This window comes from Leuciscus leuciscus (assembly GCF_965113295.1).
Source record: "Leuciscus leuciscus genome assembly, chromosome: 17".
NCBI lineage: Eukaryota > Metazoa > Chordata > Actinopteri > Cypriniformes > Leuciscidae > Leuciscus > Leuciscus leuciscus.
Window position 1 is genome coordinate 13,887,676 of NC_138741.1, and position 22,256 is coordinate 13,909,931.

At 38.4% G+C, this 22,256-nt stretch overlaps 1 protein-coding gene and 1 long non-coding RNA gene across 2 annotated transcripts in view; both read left to right on the forward strand.

Moving 5' to 3' along the window:
• esrrga (estrogen-related receptor gamma a) overlaps nucleotides 1-22,256 on the forward strand; it is a 169,553-nt gene that overhangs the window by 19,519 nt on the left and 127,778 nt on the right. The gene's annotated exons all lie outside the window — the stretch shown is intronic.
• Nucleotides 2,400-2,824, forward strand: LOC309479768. The gene is made up of 2 exons (XR_014199428.1): nucleotides 2,400-2,683; nucleotides 2,721-2,824. It is a non-coding gene; the product is annotated as an uncharacterized lncRNA (long non-coding RNA).

The following is a 22,256-nucleotide window of genomic DNA, read 5'->3' on the forward strand; positions in this document are numbered from 1 at the left end:
AAAAGCCTCTTGGTGCGCCCCAACTCCGGAGCGCTCGCTCTCTCTCTTTCCATCAGGCAAAAAGAGGGTGAGGGAAACGAGTGAATCAGAGTGATACTGGAGCTCTGTGTGCTTGAGGCTGTCCCTAACTACATCTCTCTCACTATCTTTCTCTCTCACTATTCATCTTTCACATATACAGCACACCATCACACTCCTTAGTTGACAGCAAGGGTATAAGATGGGAAAAAATACAGAGGCAAGCTAGAGACCAAACTTTTTTGTGTACGCACGTGGTGTTGGAGATGGAAAGCTGCTAATCCGTCGTGCTGGCCGAATGTAAAGGGCAGACATATTTATAGCAAACTGAATCACTCGCCTCACAAATGCACAACGAGCTCCGGCCGTGATATTTCAGCTCTACAGTGCAAACACAGCAAAGCTCCATACAAACTACACTTAAGACACTGGATTCTGTAACTCTTTCAGTGTAAATGTGTTCTGGGGAAACAGGTGGTGTAGATATGAAGCATATGAGCCTTGTTTATTCACCCTCAGATGTAGTTTTTCCCTGTTCTCGCAGTTCTAAAGACAAATTACATTACTTTTCTCAGACATCTGTAATTTTTTATATTGACTCAAGGTGTATCTGAATATTATTGAATGAAGTGCAAGTTGAAGGCCTATTTGTTTCCTTATTAAACACAGCCTAATAGAGTTTTGTCATTTGAACTTAGTCCCGCGGATCACCTCTGACCTTTTCTGACTGTCTTCAATGGCAGCATTTATAAAATATGTACAGTATACTATTCTCCTATGCTGCCAAAAGTAGTACTTTTTCTCCGCAGATGTGCTTATTAAGAGGAGTGTTTTTGTGTTTTATGTGGTTTTTCATAAAAAGCCATTTATTTATTTACTTTTTATTTATTTATTGGCTTTTCTGGATACCCAGAATTAATTCACTTAATTGCTTAAATGCTGCATATTATTGCAATTTAATATAACTGTCTCTTATTTTAATTTTGTTTTGAAAATCGTTAGTGTGGAAAACGTTGAAGTGTTTTGCAGGATTCTCTGATGAACAGAAAGAATCCACTTGAGTTAAAATAATGAAGTGACCACTCCGTCTGAACTGACATGTGATTTCTGTTTGAAAAAAACAAATGTTGAATCTTTAAATATGTCATAATTTTACATCTTACAATCCAGCTTTTTTTATGCCATCCGATCAATATGAAGCGGAATAGCCATGTATCACTATTGTGAGTGATAACTGTCACTACATCGGGTCTATTCCAGGGTGAGGTGTGGGCCAGTGTTGCTCAGAACGAGTCTGTACTATTTAAAGGTTTGAAGGTCGCTGCTTTCTAATAGTCACAGCAAAAGAGTGTGTTGGAAGTACACCTGCGTTATATACAGTATATGCATTTGTGTGTGTATCCTGCAGTGGCATTAGCAGTGGTGGACGAAGTACACATACTATGTACTTGAGTTAAAGTAAAGATACTCAAGGTGAAATATTACTCAAGTAAAAGTAGAAGTGCTGCCTTTAAACATTCACTTGAGTAAAAGTACAAAAGTATTTGCCTTCAAATGTACTTAAGTATCCAAGTACTATGATTTTTTTATTGCTATAATGTCCTATTATAATTTTTGTCACAAGACACTTGCTTAACTCAGTCTACGTGAAGACTCTGTCACTCTTGGCACATCAATCTATTAATAAAATGACATTAATTAGTCTATATATATATATATATATATATATATATATATATATATATATATATATATATATATATATATATATATATATTGAATTGAATACATTTTTTGTGTGTTTAATTTTGGACGGAAGGGGACTGATCCCATAAGGTATAATACATTTACAGTATTTACTGTACATATTTTTCACAAGCGTCTATGGTCATAATTATAAACATCCTAATGTTATGATACATTCACATAAACCTGCACAATGCCATTTAATATATATATATATATATATATATATATATACACACTACATTATGGGAGCAGCCAATTTCCCTACAAAATTAAACACCAAAACGTATTAATGCAGTGTTTCTGCTACTCCTCAGAAAAAAAATGCTATTATATGCAAGTAATTTTAGTGTCAAGGTAATAAGCAATGTTCATTATGTGTCAGTATTTACCGATAATTGCTGCAATAATAGCTGCTGCTCTCTGCCCCGCTTAAAATTATTGGCAACACAAATTGTTTGGAACTATTGATAGCTACACGAATCACGTGACCGCGCGGCGGCGAGATCACAGTTGGCTTGTTCGACTTGAAACGGCGCACTGCACAGACCAATCGGTGAATGACATTAAAATACCGCAAGAGCGATTAGAGAGTAGACGGCTCTGTATGCTTTTCAATCGCTCTCGCGATTTCGCTCTATACTTTGTTTGATGTCATAAACTGATCGGTCTGTGCAGCGCCGGTTCAAGTCGAACAAGCCGTGTGTGTCGCAACCTCTTCTATAGCCTACTGTCTATGGTCGCAACTCTCATATTTAACGGCTCTGGTTCGAGCTTAGTAGATACCACCAAGGCAAGTTCAAAACAAAGCGCGCACGTTGTAGGCTACTGTGATAGGTGGCTCGTTTGACCAGTTAAGTTTTTATCCACTCATAAATAAAAAGGAACGACTGATTTTGAAAATGTAGTAGAGTAAAAAGTAAGATATTTGACTTTGAAATGTAGTGGAGTTAAAGTAAAAGTCTTCCCAAATTTAAATACTTCAGTAAAGTACAGATACGCAAAAAAGCTACTTAAGTACAGTAACGAATTACATTTACTTCGTTATTGTCCACCACTGGGCATTAGTCAGAAGAGGTATTTTGGGAGTGCAAACTGTTGGCTCTCAGTTTGAGCCCTGTCAGCATGACATTTTCATGAATCATGTTGTTTCACTGAGATGTATGACTCTCCCTTTTTCCCTTGCTCTTTGACTTTTCATTCCTTTGTTTTTTCTCCTTTTCCCCTCTCTCTCTCTCTCTCTCTCTCTCTCTGAGGTTAAGGAAAGACTTCTGTAACTCCATCTCCACCTCTTCAGGGTCTTCTGCCATCCAATGATTGTGCAACTTTATTATCAAATAAACTTAATAAAATTGCATTGATAATCCACTTGAATCAAAAAAGAGCCCACTTAGTTTGGAATGACATGTCGGTTCTACCTCTGAGCAGTACAATCTTGCTCATATCATTTTATTGTTGGATGTGTGTGAATTATCTTTAAATTCCCACGATGGAGCAGCCAGCATGAGGGTGTCAGTAATGTGCAGTGGTGAAGATGCTTATCTTGTAGTTGTGATGACTCTGTTGATTCCATGTGAAAGACTGGAGATTTTCTCATGGCTCTGGTTTGCTTTCTGTGTGATAGTCTGCCATTGACAGGATTTAGTTCTCCGAGTCTCTTGGGGGAACGTTACTTTTTATACCGCACTGCTCTAATGCAGGCGATTTGGGTATTTTTGCACACGTTGTAAGTTTTGCAAACGGTGAGTCATTTGGCAGATGTCTCTTGCGATGGAACATGATGATACATAAGGCAAAGATTACCCTAGAGCCCCAGAGGAACACTGTCATTTTCTGCCACCACTGTCCTGAAAAGAGACGCTCCAGCTCTCTCTCCCACTTTCTCTCTGTCTCCTGCCCGTTGATATCTCTCTCACATCAGCAGTAGTGCAGGGGAAGCAGAAATGCTTACGTCCAGCTTTCTTTGGCTCCATTCCCTTTGCCATTTCCCTACACAATAGGGCCGGTGACTGTCTCCACCTGAGATGATCTGAGAGATAGATGGTGAAACAGGCAGGAAGAGCTCTGATGTAGTAGGTCATTTAGCAGACTCTGATCATCACTATAAAGATTGTCCATTAAATATGCCTGATTTGCAAACTAATTGTTCTTTTGAACTGATTGTTATTTAGTTATTTATTTGTTCGAGCCAGTTTGCAAAGCGAATTTAATTGATTATTTTGTAAATCACTGAATTGTAAGGGAGGACTTTGTCTGAGAGTAAAACATTGGTGGTGGTTGACATTTTGCAAACATAAATGGCAATCTCTGTAATATCATCAAATGCAAAACCCCCCAAAAATGAGGTGATTAAAAAATAACATTAGGTGAGCCTTAGCTGTTCATTTCATTTGCCCTATTTATGCAATCATATATTCAATATTCTCTGATAACCGATATGGTACTGATATATTGTGCATTTGTCTTTTTTGGAATAATGCATGAATCTGCTGCTTTTGACAATATTACAATTAGGGGTATGTGGAGATAATGATTCTTTGGAGTTAAGTAAAATATCAATAGCTTTTACAGTGAAATAAAACTTTGTGTAAACATGAGATGTATTTTTCCCTCCACGGCCTTATGAAAGAATTTCATGTCTATCTCGATGTGTATGCCTGTCATTTATGTTCTTTTTAATCAATCTATTTATTTTGCTAGGTTTGTTTCTGTGTCTGTCAGAGGAAATTAATTAGCGCTTCAGCCTATTGCTAGAGCAGAAATAAACAGTATAAAAAAAGTGTTCTCTCCAAACAAGCACATCACAACAGCAGTGACATCAAACACCAGCTTTTCATTAATGTAACACTATTTACTGATATATTTTGATAAGTGTTAGCTAATGCCTTCTTGTTAAAACTGTAAAAAAGAAAGATATGAGTATTGGAGTGCAGTGGAACGTGTAAACAGCACCCATGAGACCCCGTCAGTGTTAGATCGCTCATTTCATTTTTCAGCTGTATCGACGATGCCTGACATCTCCACAGAGACGAGACGTACATCTCACACAGATTTATAGATATGAATATTTTCCCCCCCTTCGTTTTAACTACACCCAATTTAAGGGTGAAAAATTAGTTTTTTTGAGTTGAAAAATACTCAAATGGGGGAACTAAACTAAAATATTTTCTTTAGTAATCTTACTGAGATTGTGCCATATATACTGTAAATAATTACACTAAGAGGTCACGCTTTGTGTCTTATTCTCGCTGTCTCATCTTCTCATGCTTCACATCAAACCCACCAGCTCTTTTTTGCAGTCACTTCTGAAGTGAGAAGTTGTTTTGAGGTGCTGTATAACAGGATTTTAACCTGTATTGCAGTCAATAATGAAGATGACCACAGAGCCGACGTTAGTCACAAGGCTAAGGTCCGAGAGCCTGAGGGACGTTTGTATCTACAGGATTACTGCCGTAAATCTCTCCTCTGGGTCAGCAAGCTTCCCCTGGTTTTCTCTCTCTCTCTCTCTCTCTCTCTCTCTCTCTCTTTGGGAAGTGTAGTCATACCTATCTTTCCCCCTCACTGATCAGAAAGGTGGAAGTGTCATCAGAAGTCTCATCAGAGACTTCCTAACAGTCTTACTTGGCATACAACAGAGTAGAATATATTAATATATGTTTGTTTTTTTATGTGTAAACAAAACTTCTGTCAAGGCAGAGAGAAATTTGTATAATTATAAAGTGTATTATTCCTGTAACACTAGTAACACCAAATTAATGTGCAAAAATGAGAAGTTTTCAAACAGGATTCCAAAAACATTTGACCTGTCTGGGTTGTTGGACAAAATGAATAGTACCGACTCAAATTCATGCCATTGTTTGCTATGTGGGGCTGGTGGGGATGTTAAAACAGACAAAAATGTTCGGGGGCTAATAGTGTCCACAGCCCTTTCTACTACTACCATTCAAAATTTTGGGGACCGCAAGATATATGTAAATGATTACTACAGCAAGGATTCATTAAATTAATCAAAAGTGACAGTAAAGACATTTATAACTTTACAAATGATTAATATTTCAATGAATTGGTGTTCTTTTGAACTTTCTATTCATTAAAGAATCCCCCCCCCAAAAAAAGGAATCATGGTTTCCACAAAATATTAAGAAGCACAAGTTTTCAGCATTACTAATATTAGTAAATGTTTCATGAACACAAAATCAGCATATTAGATGGATTTCTGAAGGATCATGTGATACTGAAGACTGGCATTATAACTGCTGAATATTCAGCTTTGCCATCAAATAATAAATTACATTTTAAAATAGATTAAAATAGAAAACAGTTATTTTAAATTGTAATATTTCGCAATATTACTGTTTTTGCTGTATTTTTTATCAAATAAATGCAGTCTGGGTGAGAATTTAAAAAAATGTAAAAACCTTACCGATACTAAACTTTTGAACAATAGTGTGGTTATTCTTTTAAATTTTTTGGCAATGGATTCAAAGCTTGACCTGCCACATCAGTTTTTGAATAACCTGCTATAGAAATCGACTGAAGGTGTGTTTCAATGAAAGACTCAGTTTTGTGTGGAGTTTAGATATGTCTGCAATTCTTTATATTCTTCTATATGTGGACCAAAGCTGCTGTCTTAAGGTCGAGGATCCACTCTCGGGGTCACACTCGGGTCTGGTCTCTCTGCATTAATCACCCCTCATCTTCTTAGTGCCTGACCCGGGTCTCCAGCAGCATTCCCAGGGTTGCACACCCCCATGACCTGCTCCTTGACCCACTGGCCCTTTGGTAAACGCTGGGCTTCTCTTCACCTGCAAATAAATACAGTAAGGTGCACTTTTCCATCCGCTGCAGCCCGAGAGACCAGACCCCATCTTTTTTTTTTTTTTTTTTTCTTGGTATCTCTTCTCTGTTTTATTTTATTTTATTTTTTACAACAACACAATCCTGCCTATAACCGTTATTGCTGGAAAGGAAAAGCACTTTCTGTTAAATATTTAGCTATTAACTCATGTAATTTATATCTATATTTAATACTTTCTTCATTTGATATTGTAATGATTGATCTGTTTGCCTGTGTTAATACAAAACTCCAGAAAACTAGAGGCTAAATCCAGAGTTTAAAGAAAAAACTAAGAGCTCATGCTGGGAAAAGTGACGGAATGGCCGTCTTTCTTGTTTTTCCCACCTCTCGGATCATTAGCATGTTAGTTTAGCGCTCCTTACAAAAAGCAAAGCGTTCTCTTGGGAGCGTTCCCACACGTACAAACCCACCTCCTTCAAAAGAAAACGCAGCAGGCTCTCTTTTGTTTAGGTTAGCCGAATAACAGAAGTCAAGCATGTCACCTGTGTTTTGAGTTGGAGTCATGAATATTCAATGTTCTCTCCTTCATAGTAAAGTAGAGAGAGACAGATATGGAAAGAGCGAGAGAGAACCGCACACTTCTTATTCTAATGCATCGTTTTGGTCTTTTGGGGTAGCTGCCATGTTTGAAGATTCAAGAAAGCAGTTGGCTTTCATTCAGCGTTAGCAGTAAGAAAACGTAAGTGCCCAAAGAGGGAAAAGCAAAACCTACTTTAGCATAAAATCTGTGAATTTTGTTTCTGCTGATGAAGACACACAGCTTTCATACACAAATTTTTGGCACACAGTCTTAATGTATTCGTTTTTATATCCTTTCTTTCCTGGTCTTATTTTCATTTGAATTATTTCCTCATAACATGTTCCAAAATTACAGTGCTGACCCACATTTCTGATTTGACTAATTTGGACCATTTTAATCATGTATACCGATCTGCTGGTCGGGTAGGGATAATTGTCTGTTTTCTGCAGCATTGCCGTCTTCATTAGTATACTTTGATTACATGTTTTCCGGAACTACAGAGACTACCTATAAGTTCACGTAGACAGTTTAACTCTATCAAGTTTTATGCCCTCTGTTGATTTAGTAATGTTAACAGTAGTTTGACTGCTCCTTGAAAAAAAAAGTAATTCTTGCAAGTTCTCTTCGTTATAACATTTTAAAGGATTAGTCCACCAAATTACGTTCTTGCTTGATCCACTGTTTGAAATTTAGTTATATTGTATTTATTAAAGCATTTACCCAGTGCCACTTTTAGCACCATACAAGCACAATACAAAATATCATTAAAGTGATCCTTATGATTCATGCAATATATTAGTTTTATAGTATGTTAGTTTTCTGTAGTCATTCAATAGGTGAGAAACCGTTTCTAGGTGTGTGAGATACAGGCTGAAATATAAGCTGTTGTTCACTGAAAATGTCTGAATGATTTATTCAAAATTGGGCTGATTCGGTTTTGGATTTTATCTCTCTCTCAGTGAATTGCTGCCGTTAACAGCTCACTCAAGGTGAAGATCATCATTGAGTAATAGCCTACATTTAAGTTTATTCCTCATTATTGTATGGCTTTAATTGTGCTTTTTGAATTCTTTTGAAGTTTGAAAGCTTTAGTCGTCTTTCATTGTAATTTCATAGAAAAGTGAGACCAGTACAACCTTCAAAATTTCTCCTTTTTTTTTTTTTTTTTATCCACAGAAGAAAGCAAGTTATACAGGTTTGGAATGACATGAGAGTCTGTAAATCATTTTGGGGTGAGTTATCCCTTTAACTACTATATTACTAAGTGGAGTATCATCACTTTGTGAGCATCGATGAAGTAGTGTATGAATAGTTCTGTGGTTCACCAGAGACATGTTGTGTGTATTTGTGTATGTCTGGCGGGTCACGTGGAGGCCCATGGCAGCGTGTCTGGCTGTATGTTGAGCATTATCACTTTGTGAACATCGATGAAATAGTGTATGAACAGTTCTGTGGTTCACCAGAGACATGGTGTGTGTATTTGTGTATGTCTGGCGGGTCACGTGGAGGCCCATGGCAGCATGTCTGGCTGTGTCCCTGATTCAGTGCTGCATTGGGGGGACAGATGGGGCCGCTGAGAGCCGCCTGCAGCAGCAGAGCAGCACAGACAGGGGAGAACCCCATTCACACCTCACCACGACGCTAAGATCAGCACGGGGAACCAGGCCACACTATCCGGTCTGCCTCTCTGTCAACCATTCTCCATGGCTTCTGAAAGCTCTAACACATCCAACTCATACAAAAATCATGAATTTCTTTATTATTTAGTGGAAAACACATACACTTAAACTTAAGTTAAAACTATGATTCCCACATTCGTAGCATGAAAGTTTAGCATAGCAAAATTCATCATCCTGCTGCAGCTACAAACACTTTCTTTAACAGCTGCTGTACACAATTTATCTACAGGGCACAGTACAAAGAACAACAAGCTTTTTTTTTTTTTTTTGCTGGAACGTAGTGGTTTCTTAAACATAGGCAACATGAAAATATGAATACTAATTACAAAATTAGGAAAGACAATGTAATTTGTTGGGTGCTCAGTTGAGAGAGCATTAACCCTGAGGAAATTCCTTCTCAAGAGTTTGCCGTAGCTCACTCTACATAACTCTTTGAATATTTGCATACGCTGAGTTAATGAACAAAGTTTTCCTCCTCTGTGAAGGCGCATCACTTTCAGCCCTGCTGCACACTTGTAAATTAGCCACAGAGAGCGCAGGCTTCACCTGTTGAGAGGCCGTCTGGTGTGTGAAATGAGCTCCCTATTGGGAGTGGGTGTTGCCTCGTACCACTGATCCGAAACCAGGTTTTGCAGTTTCTCCTGTAGCCACTGAACTCTGGAATGAGGTACGGGCCCGACTTGGGATCAGTACTGTATAGTCACGCTTTCTACTCTGTGGTTGTCTCGGAGTCAGAGATGGACCATCATTGACACAGACGCAGAGTCTTGTTTCGCCTGCTGTAGAGTTTCATTCAAGAGCACATGGTGGCGTCTTGGACTTGACGGCACATACGGCGTGCACGAGGAGTCCTGTCTGTCATTACTCCTGCTGAGTTGTCCAGTGCAAATTTGTACACTAAAGGGTTAAGCAGGTGTCGCTGACTTTGATCTGTTGTAGATGTCGATCATGGAACTAGCCTGCGTAGACCAGCATGAATTTCCTGGTTGATGCTGGATTTGTGCCGGTCTTGCTGGTGGACCAGCATCGCCTTAGTTAGTGAAACCTGCCAACCAGCATGGCCTTTTTTTAAACTGTTTGGCCAAAGAAGTCTTGTTGGTGAAACTAGTTAAAACGCCTTGTAGGGACACCTGCAAACCAGCATCCAAAGCACAACATGTTGATGACCAACAGAGACCCAATCAAGTTTTAGGGTTAGGGGTGTTGAAATTAATCATTTCTATGATGCATCGCGATGCGGACGATTCTGCATATATGCAGTAATAGACCATAATTGATTATAGCCATTATAGCCTACTGACGTTTCTCTGACGTCATTACGCTTGTCTCACAAGCATAAAATGGTGGATGGAGGCAAAACATAAAAGTGAGCAATAAAAAAATCACCAGTGTGTGTGTGTGTGAGAGAGAGAGAGAGAGAGAGTGCGTGCGTACGTGCGTGTGTGTATGAGCGTTATTGTAACTTACGTACACTACTCGACAGTTTCATGCATTTTTAGCATTTACAAGTGTTTATTAGTTCTAAATGCTCCAGTCGTTTGCTGTGTTCAGACTTAAGTTTTGTTTGACTACATTCAGGAAGTGTACTTTCTTGGAGCAGATAAGATAAAAAGGGAGTTCATTTATCAGACTGCTTGATTGACTGCTTCATTGATGAAAATGTAGCCATGTGCAGTAATATTGCAGGGCAATTCCACGGAAAACTGTCACATCCATAACGCAAACACAATGCCATGGTATTTAGTTGGCGTTATGGATGTGACAGTTTTGCGTGGGATTGCCCTGCAACGCATCGTGATGCATTGTGATATCGAATCGAATTGATGACATGATAATCGTAATCGAATTGAATCGTGAGACCAGTGGCGATTCACACCCCTATTTAGGGTTAAGGTTTGGGCTAAGCTTAAAATTGGGGTTAGAGGCATTGAGAACATCTTACCAACCTATAATTGCAAACCGCAAAATCCAAACTGGAAATTGTCCTACTTCACCACAATCCTGCTGTAGAAGTTCATGGGTAATGATCATGGAAAAATGTGCTCAATGTGTTTTTTTCATATGTGAGATCCCTCCAAAAACCTGTGTTTGTTTCCACTTTGTCTTCTTTTTTTGCCTTGTATTCTTCATCCTGAATGCAAATGGGACACAAGAAACCAGTCTGTGTGTGGAGACTGGAGAGCGAACGTATAAACGAGGAAGAGAAAGGTTTCAATTTCTGACAGAGTCACGAAAACCCAATTAAGCCTCTCCACAAAGAAACATCAAGTGCTTTCACACGGCGGCCGCATGCCTGTGGGAATTTGAGTAAGTTCAATTACTTTGGGATTAATTCGGGGTCACAAGGGTCCGTTTGCTGAGCTCTGTTAAGAGAGAGAGAGCGAGCAAAGTCAGGGGAAGGAGGAGGAGTGGAGGTCTCGTATTTAGTACCGCAGGTTTGACACGGACCCCGTAGCTGCTGTATCTGCTGTAACGAAGAATGAGGTCAAGTGCTAAAGACTGTCTAAACAGTTGCAAATATTATTTGTGATCCTTTGAAATAAAATGTAGCTTGACATGACAAGACCATGCTACCCTCATTGAGTTTCCCATGCTGCCTCTAAGCCTACAATTTTTGCTTATAGGCCTAAAATGTATAATTTACAATAGAGATGGTCTTGTTCATGAAAACATTTTTCCCTCTTCAGTGTTAAAGCTGTAAGATTCCTATTCTAGATAGCACCTTCACGTCAGAGCGCTCCCTGATAAGGTGCTTTTCTTGCAGAAGCCAGAGTCAGCATTTTGGACCCGTTTCTAAACTTAGGCTAACAAAATGCAAAGTTACACAATAATATGGGAGGAAAGTAGAATACGAGACTGCAGAACTCCTACAGGAATACAGCTATTGTTATTCAAGACACTTGCATAACCATCCAAACAATTAGATTTTATTTTTTTATTTTTTTACCTTAGCCTGAGGTGTTAGCGTATAATGTATAATTTAAATGTTTTCAAAGAGGAAAGGCATCAGGGATCCAATGAGACAGTGTATTGTGGAGGTCACTGTCCCTCTGTGCTAAGATACTTTAATCCTTGATTCTAAGTAGTATAAATATAGTATTTTTTGTTTTTCCTTTTTTGAGTATCTTAGATCTCATTTCCATCAAACTTGCCGTTTTCTGGTATAGAATAACCTAATTGCTTTGGCAGGACTTAAGGTGCAGGGTACAGGTATAACGTACAGTAACATGAGGGATTTTTTGTATTGATGCACCAAAATTATTACCAAAACAAAATTTAAGTTTTAATTTAGCCGAAAACTGAAAATAGTTCATTAAGTCAATTGAGTTGTATGTATTGCACACATAGCAGCTTTATATGAACTTTTTAATGATACAAATATTTACACTTCAATTTGTTGTTGAAATATAAAAATTTTATATGGTTCAAAATTTCGGTGCATCACTAATTCTATGTGTGTTAAATAGCGTACCACATATCAAGTACCACATGTCAGGCTTAAAAGATCTGGCAGTTCTCTTCTGGCAGAGATGTTTCTCTCTGAAAGAAAAACTAGCAGCTGTTAATCTAATGTCATGGCTTCCTGCTAAAGAGGTGACTAGGTGGCCACAAAGACCCCACCCTTGGTCATATTTTTGCACTCATCAGGGTGCAAATGATGTGCCTGTAAAGTGAGTAAATTGTGTATCCTGTCAAGTGATATGGTGCTCACTGCAGAAGAGAGGCACAGAGACCAGCCACAGCTGCTGTTCTACTGTTAAAGAGCCTCTTACTGTGATGTAACCCCTGACTGATTGAGAGAAAGAGAGCGAATCCTCTCTGGATCAGATAGTGAGGTCACACAACTCACCTCTCTCACTCTCTTTGTGGAGAGCTGCACTAAAGGTGCACAGATATTACAGGGTATCCTTTGCTCTTATTTTAATGGTAAGTGTTATGGGCAGGGGTCAGTATTTCTTGTTGAAATCACTAACAGAAGAAGGCCCCTCTCAGAGATGAGAAAAGGCCACTGGAGGAGTGATCTGACATGTTTTATAAAACAATGTCATGAGCCAGCTCATTCAAGTGGAAAAATGACTTGGAGCTTCTAAACTGCCACAGAGGGGGAAAGATGGAGAATAGAAAAGAAGGGAAACCAATAAACCTCTGTCATTCACTCTATACAAGAGTAGATACCTCAACACTTCTTGTGGCCCACTCAGTGATGTCATCATTGTGAGATGTACAGTACCAATGCGTAAGTGGATATGACAACCCTGAGAAATTCTGCTCTGTTTAGCAGAAAACTATAGGCCACTCTGTCACAATTGGGTGGTTTATTAGTAGACAGTTTCATTTACATTTTTAAGGCAGCATATTGTATCCTGTGCTTCCTATGATATCACACTATCCAATGGGTAGTGACAGTTTAGCTAAATACAAAAGTTGCAGTTGGTGGCAAGTTTGTCTGTAAATGTATATTTTGACCAACCTTTTCTACTTTTGATGTAATTTCTAGAGAAAAGTTGGCATTGTGGTAATTATATTAGTTTGACAAAATAAGACATTGAGCCAAATGTACTGGTGCTATAAATAAGAGAACATCAACTCATGCTGTATGGTGCAAATATTATATTTAAAGTCTTTTATATATATATATTGTGTGTTTAACCTGGTAGTTTTGCTTTACATCATAATCCTTATTTTAGGTTTTGGTAGAAATAAAATGGATTCAAATTGCTGTTGGAACATACTTGGGCAAAATACAGCCACTTATCAACAATCTGTCACAAAATTCCTCCTTTTTTAGGAAGGACCTGGTCAGAATGACTACACGCACCACTGGTCAGATGTAATCTGTAAACATTAGACTTTCATGTTTGGTTCTCTTTCCCGCCGTCAGCAGAAGAGGTGTGAAGGGAACTATGTTTGAAGCAGACTAAAGTACAGGTTTGGAGCCTCGCTACCTCTAAATGGAGTTCAAACTGTCATTATCTGTCCACACAGATAAACTCAAATTACACCTCTATCCTCGGCTGTTAAGTTGTTTTCTTTGTCGCAGCCCTCTTTCTCCCTCTCTCTCTTTTTTTTGTGTTCTTGCTCACTTGTTCGCTTGGTAGGGAAGAGAAGCTTGAGCCATCTAGGCGGTGCATTCATGCAGAGGTAAGCACTCAGCATATGTAAGTGCAATTCTAAAATCACTGTCTTGCTGCGAAACACTTGAAATTGTTCTCTAATGGCCCCGGCTTTGTCATATGGTTTTGATTATAATGTGAAGATTGCATTGCCTTGCCTTTAGCGAGGGTGAGATGGAAGAGTAATTGGTACGTGCATTGAATGCTTTGCCCTCCTCGTCACAGAGCTAAAAGGGGAACCCCCCTCCCCTCGCCGAAGACGTGCGTATGCACGAATACATGCTAGAGCGCTGTGTCTCCTCTGGTCATTGCTAATGTCTCAGTCGGGCTGTCAGGAGTTTTCTAAGTGGGTTATTTATCAAGCCTTGCCCTGTTAAATATGCATATCTGCTACAATCCCAGACATGTCTCCAGTTTCCCATTCTAGATTATAGCAGTTGGAATACAATTGCCAGGCGGAGGGTCAGCAACCAGCCATTTTTAATATCCCTTTTATTTATTTATATATTGATTCATTTATCTCTAGAATGGGATGAGTTTTACTTGTTAGATGAGTGAAAAGTATTTTCTCTGGTCTCCTTCCAACTTATGGGCTTTATCTGAACACTGCACTCTTTAGCATACATCAAGGGTAGATTGTGGTGGGATTGGGATTGGAAATGTTTTGCAGATTGTAGTTTTCTCTATTTTCTGCTTTGCTTGTTTGCTAATTGATTGGTAGCATATTGCTAGCACTCACTGGAATCCTTTTTACAGTTTATCCTACTTAAAGGAAACCCCAAATTGAGAAAAAAAGAAAAATAAGCATCTTGGTGTGTATTTATTTATTTATTTATTTATCCCTTTATTATATAAAGCTGAGATTTGCTGTTTATATGGCTGTGCAACAAATCATTTGTGTGTTTACTACATGATTTTACTCGTTATTTTTAGAATTAACCAGTTTTTGATAGTAATCCGTATACTGTTGTGTAATGTGTATATAAATCTCACTGTTCACATACTCTAAAACTTAGTTTAGCAGAGTTTAGCAGAATACAATGAGCATATATTATCAGATTGTTAATCAGGGCTGGCTATCTGTGTATGAAACTCTTGTCACTTCATTATCCATGGACTTTTTTGATCTATTATTGCATATTGTGGCGAGCAGGACGAGGTCGAGGACCGTGAGAGAACGGCGCGAGGCCGGTGACGTGATTGATAATGAGCGACACCTGCGCGACGCACGGGTCTCGTATCTCTCACGGAGGAGCGACGACAGTGGAGATCGAGAGAGACCAGGCCTGGATTTATGTTGTGTTTGGTTATATGTGGCAGCAGTCGTCCGTGAGGGGCTGCTGTCTTTACTTTTATTTTGTATTTGTTTATTTTACGTTTATTAAAGTTTTTGAATGTTCGCTGGTTCCCACCTCCTCCTTCCCACAACGTCTAAACCTTGCTACACATATCTTAAAGATAATTCCTAATCCAAAACACAATTACGTTCCATACCTTAAACAACTCTAATTCATACCTACATTTTGGTAAACTACCACAGAGTGGAGTTTATATCATCCACTTTCCTCATCATGTTTCAGATGTTTTCGAGCTAAAAGGCTTTGGTTTATTTTTAAAATGCTTTTCTCTATAGATTGTCTATCCACAGCTTTGGAAGAAGCCTCTCTCTCTCTATTTCCCTCAGCCGTTTGGGTCATCTTACAGCTGGGCAAAACTGCCAGCCTGCTTTCATTTGTTTTTCTGTTTTTCATCCCCCCCCCCCAATTCTCTCCTCCATGCTGCATAAACTCTTTTGAGGAGGAATATTGTTTTTAGGATGAATGCACAGCTGTGCTCCCTACAAATCCCAGTCGGAGTGTGAACAAACATGCCATGAAACAGCCTGCAAAGAATGCACATATAAAAAGGCCTGTTTTATTGATGAGCCTTTTTTAAGGCACCCCCAAAGACTCTGATTCTGTGCGTGTTTTTCATACGTGGCTTGTGTTTACTGATATCAAGCCGATGCAGGCAGGCAGTAGACTGTAGCATTGAGGCCCAGTGTTTTACTCAGACACACACTAATAAATTCTCCCTAATTCATTTTTTATTGTCTCAGGGGACCGGCCTGCAGATTTGCCTCAACAGAGGAAGCATCGGGTTACCTCCTCTAAATAATTGATGCTTCTTGCTTCTCTACCAGACATGGCCGAAATCTCAAAATATTCACTGGCTTGACTAAATATGAAGATTGCCTCTAAAAGAAAGGGAGAGAGAGAGAGAGAGATGTGCGAAGGGTGAGCTGGTTTGCTCTCTGGTTTTGACATAGTTTTTTTGAGGCACCGCGATGTCATTTGCTTGTGTAAGTGATGGTGCTTTTCTCCGCCACGTTAGAGGTGCACTCGGGCCGTTCAGGGGTTAAGTGCTGTGCATCTTTATGGTGCTAATGCCGCTTGCACACATACATGCACTCGTGCCACGCAACGGGAGACGGGCACACGTTACACCTCGCCTATTGTTCGAGCTCACGACCCTCCGCGTAACTGCTTGGAAAATGGCGGGAAAAAAGGCTCAAATGCTAAGAAAGCGTAAATGATGAGGGTGTCTGTGGTCAAGCAAACTTAATTACTCAGTGCTCTCCATTTTGGTGTATTTTAGTCTTGATGGCGTGAAATGTTGTGCTGTTCCATTGTTGATGCTCACATTCTGTAACGCTCATCTCCACCATCATTCACTCTTATTCTGATTAGTACTATTATTATTCTGTCTATCATTGAGGAAAAGCTCAGATATCAGAAAAGCAGTGATGATGCCAAGAATAAAATAACATATTAATAATATTCTAAAATAAGTGACATGATTGTTGACAAATCAAGTGTCACCAACACAGTCTTATGACAATTTTTAAATACTGTATTTTGTTTATACAAATTTGAACAATCTCACTCATTTGTACTCATTTGTGGACAAATTTGTACAATATTTCTGATTTGTTTAATAGTTCTGTTTTCTTGTGATGATGTATTTCCTTAATAGTTCATGTAATGTAAAAAAGCTGAAGAAAAACAAATTTTCAGTGGACAAAAAAGATGTGTATTTTCAGCATTTCATCTGCAATTAGTGTAATTGACTCAATAACATGGAGATTTTAAATTTCGGATTTTAAATGTATTTCTGTGTAAACACAGAGACATGGTATTTACATTTACATTTATACATTTGGCAGACGCTTTTATACAAAGCGACTTACATTGCATTATCCTATACATTTATACATAGGTATGTGCAATCCCCTGGGATCGAACCCACAACCTTGCGTTGTTAAAGGGATAGTTCACTTTGAAATTAATTTTTGGTATGTTTTAGCTTACCTCAAGGGCATCCAAGATGTAGGTGTCTTTTTTTCCGCAGTAGTTTAAATTTTGATATTTTTAGGTCAAACCGTTCTTGTCTGTCAGTCATATAATGCAGGTCTATGGTCATTATCTCAAAACACAAGCACAGAGTCCAAATTAAAACAATTCCCCGTCGTCCAAATTAAACAATTCCCCATCGTAAGTACACATTGATGGCCTAAGACATGAAACGAGCGGTTTGTGTGAGAAAACGAACAGTATTTATATCGTTTTTACCTCTTATACGCAGCCATGTCGAAGTGATCTGATCTGACGTGTACGCAGACTGGTGCATAGATATATACACTAGATGTCGCCTTAAAGACATTCGTTCCAATGAACTGCCGTAGACAAGGCGACATCTAGTGTGTATATATCTATGCACCAGTCTGCGCACATCTTGGATGCCCTTGAGGTAAGCTAAAACATACTGTACCAAAAATTAATTTCAAAGTGAACTATCCCTTTAACGCAATGCTCTTTCCACTGAGCTACAGGAAAGCTGTAAAAAAGCTGGTATTTCTGTGATTCTGATGATGTTGGATAATTTGACATTTAGGATTGTCAATGATGTGGCTATTTGTTTGTAAAACATTCTAACGTAAATTGTTGCATCAAAAGAATTCAATCAGAATGACTAATATAAAACAAGAGAATAGTTTTTAAATTGTACATTAGTACACTAATTTACATATGGTTGTACAATTGTCACTATGTGACAACTTACAATAGCATTGTTTCATGAAGTACTTTTTTTGTGTGGTTTGACTAAAATGTCACATCAGTGCGGCAATTTTCCATGAGAACCATTTAGGGAATAAATTGTTGCATCAAGGTGACATGACAAGATGACAAGACTAAATGAAAAGATTTAGCTATTTGTGGAAAAAATGATCACATTGATGCAACACCTTGCACAAGAATAGTTTCACAAACTCAAATTTGTTCTACTTGTTTCATGAATGAAACCCATTGAAACGACCAATTCTTTCACTTATAGCCTCAGCTTAATTTATTTAAAATTTAATGACGTCCACTCTAAGTCTACGCACTCTTTTCTGGCTTTCTGTCTGATGTCAAGGGTCCCTTAACACATCTGATGTAATATCTCTCTTTCGTTTTGTTCTGTCCTAAATAGAGAGGCCTGTTGTAGATTGTTGTTGCTGTAGCTTCCTGGGTTCCTCTCTCTGGACTGTGTGTAATATATAGGACCCGGTCACCTCGGCTCTTGTACTAAATGCTCAGGACATGAAAACCGAGCCCCTCTGCACAACTTCCTAAAGGAACAGCGTCTGCAGTTTATGGCTGCATGAAGAATGCAACATTAAACGATTAACATGCTGGGATAACGTTTCTGGAAGATAAAAGTATTGTGGTGTGGGAGTACTTTCACCACAGGGCCTCTATTGCAGCCTAATGGAGGAGAGACACGGGCAGTGTCGAAGAGCACTGACTTAGGTGACTGTCCCTCATTTCTCCTCACACTTTTTATTTATTTTATCCCCCCTCTCAGGGTGCGAGCCCATTTAAGCCCTTCTTACAGACGCACACTCATCCTAAACGCCCACCCAGCAATCCCACCAGATTAGCTTTTAAAGAGACTTGTCATCCCAAATGTTGTCTCTTTCTCTCTCTGGGTCTCAACCCCGCTGACCCTGGCTACCAATTAGCGTCCTCTTGCACCCGTCTCATCCACACCAACCTTGCCTGTAGTACCCAGCTGATTGGCTAACCGATTATGTGGGGATCTTCGGTACGCTGGCTAACGTCGTCAGTGTGAGTCCCTTGCTGATTGCCTAAAGGTTAGACCACCTTTCTGGAGGTTATGCTCTTCTTCAGCCAGTGGAAATTGGGTTGACTATTTAAAGACCCCATGACATCAAATTGGGAGATTTGTGGTGTTTAGTCTACTTAAACTATTTATGACTATTAGTGACTATTTATTTAGGATTGTTTCACAAACTGCAATTAAATAAGAATGTTTTTAATGAAAAAAAGATGTCAGTGCAGAATGGTTTTATGGACAGACAAAAAAGTCACTTCATACGAGAGTTTAAGAGAGTTGTGGCGTTTAATCCAAAAACAGACCAACAATATTGATGACACTTGATGAGATTGAGATTTTTGCCCTATAAAATGCTCTCTTATATCATCTGCCTCTGATTAGGAGTAGATAGCAGGGAGATCTGTAATAACCTGGAGAATGCTAATTTCTATTCATTTCTATAGCAATCGAAAACTACATATTCATGATGTTTTAAAGTTTAGAACTCACCATATTAATGATACAGTTTAGAATAGCTGATTAGTTAGAATAGAAAGAGCCATTTGGAACAGTTTGCTGACTAGAATTGTGCTGATTGGCTGATGGCTGTGGTTTCATATTGGAGTGTTGTGTTTGAGCATTTATTTTAAGTTCTGGTTTTGACATTAATTCTAACAGATTCTTAAGACTTTTCGTTATGATTAATGTGACTACATACACACCATGTTGCTGTACCAAATGCAGTTCTGTAATCCCTTTCAGGACCTCCGAAAATATACATATTGATTGACAGACAGCACAGCCAACGCTTTGGATTTGGTTCAGAGAGAGCGTGACAGAGTCTTTGACACTAACACTATAGTTTGTGTCTGGCACTTGCACTTGATTTTCTGCGTGTGTGTGCTGCGACGCTGTACGAGCGTACGATTTGCTTCACCACACACACACTCTGTCTCCGCAGCAGTCATGGTGGGGAATTAACTCAGTGGCCCTGTTTGATCACGCCTCAGCAGCTCCCCTACTCGCCCTGTTCTACCCCCAAAGCCCCGGGGCCTCCTCCTGCTCCCACACGCACTCACAAGTTCAGCTGTCATGTCCAGCATTCATGGCTTTTTTATGGCAATAAGGGGATGGTAGGGATGGGGGGCATAAACAAAACATTGATAAGAAAAAACAAAGCTCAGGCGTTTGTTATTTGTGTTTTCAGTGCCTAGAACTTTGTAAGTTTCATTTGGTTTGTGTGTGGACTAAGATTATGGGTAGTGAATTTGGTGCTTTTGAGAAGCACTGGTGTTCTTTACCCTTGAAGACCTCATGAAATCAAAGTTTTTAGTGTTTAGTGCATCTATAGACTTTGTATAATCCTAACAGTTTAGCAGATACAAATTTTAACATTAAGAAATCAGAGAACATCTTTATGTTCTTGTAAATGTTCTTTTGTTCTTGGAAAATAAACCAATATTATTATTTATTTGATATCTTTTCTATACAAACTTTTAATATAAAACTATTTATTTGTTTTGAAACAGTAGGAATATTAAATATGCCAACATAGAGAAAAAAAAGATCAGTTTTTATGTAAAAAATTACTGTAAAAAGTCAATTTTATAAATAATTTTATTTCTTTATTTTTTACATGTGTTGAAATTAATTATGCCAACATCTGTAAAAATCCTGTAAAAATCGAATAACTAAAGCAGGGATCTCTATTTTCTGTGTTTTCATTGTTAATTTATGCATCATAACAAGCATACATAATGCGATAAAAAACTCAATTCATTAGTTGTTCACGGTTACTGTAAATTATTTTAATGGATTTGCAGAGTCATACATTTTAATTTTACTGGCATATGGACAATTAAATATTAACTTGAACTTAAAGGGATAGTTCACCCAAAAATGAAAATTCTGTCATCATTTACTCACCCTCAAGTTGTTTCAAACCTGTATGAATTTCTTTTTTCTGCTGAACACAAAAGAAGATATTTAGAAAAATGTCGGTAACCAAACAGTTGATGGACCCCATTGACTTCCATAGTATTTTGGGTTCCATCAACTGTTTGGTTACAGACATTTTTCAAAATATCTTCTTTTGTGTTCAGCAGAAAAAAGAAATTCATACAGGTTTGAAACAACTTGAGGGTGAGTAAATGATGACAGAATTTTCATTTTTGGGTGAACTATCCCTTTAAGCTTAAAGTTTATTAAAACTTTACATTTTAATTTACCTGTGATGGACAATTATGCATCAAATCACTGACCACACTGACCATTAGTCCACAGTAATGAATTTTTGTTTAAAACGCATATTTTTCTCTCCATTTTGGCCTTCCATCCACACTGAGATGGCATTTTTGTCCTGTGCAAATTGAGCTTTTTGAAAACGCTTTCCCGAGTGGATAAATTTGAAAACGGCGTTTTCGCATTGTAGTGTGGACAGTGAAAACAGATCTGTGTGGTATTCGAAAACGATGACACGTTAAGTTTATTGAACCGATAGATATGTATGTTTATACCGTTAATGTGCCTGTTATGTGCTATAACTGTCACACTGTTGCTAAATATATGTTACGTTGTACACTCCTCATATCGCAGTCCTGCAAAGATGACAGAAAATGTACTTGCAATTGCTGTCTTGCGGCAAAACATGAGATCAGTTGCGTTTTAGACCAAGCATATAATGTTGTTGACTAAGTGGGACCTGGACGCATCAGTGAATGGTGAGATATTTTGCTAAATAAAATGATCCTGCCTGAAGAATAGCATGAGAACTTGATTATGTCTGTTTAGTCTATCATCTCATTGAGCTTTTATGAGATTTGATGCATGCGCGGTAAGGTGAATTTAGCATTCTTGGATGTTTCAATGAGGTTGAGAAACTTTTGGAAAACGCTTGAAATTATGTGGACAGAGAGTGGACAGAGAGCGTTTTGAAACAAAATCGCCATTTTCAAATGAATCCGGATTAATGTAGACGTAGCCTGAGCATCTGAAAATAGTGAGAGTTCTCTAGTAGAGTGCCGATAATGTGTAAGCAACGGCTCTACCATAACAAGAATAGCAATGTACAGTGAGACATTTAAGATTCTTTACAGTCATTATTTTTTACAAATAATTGGAATGGAATATCAAAAATATATTGGTACAAATATTTTTCTATTAATCTATCAGTCTTCATTTAT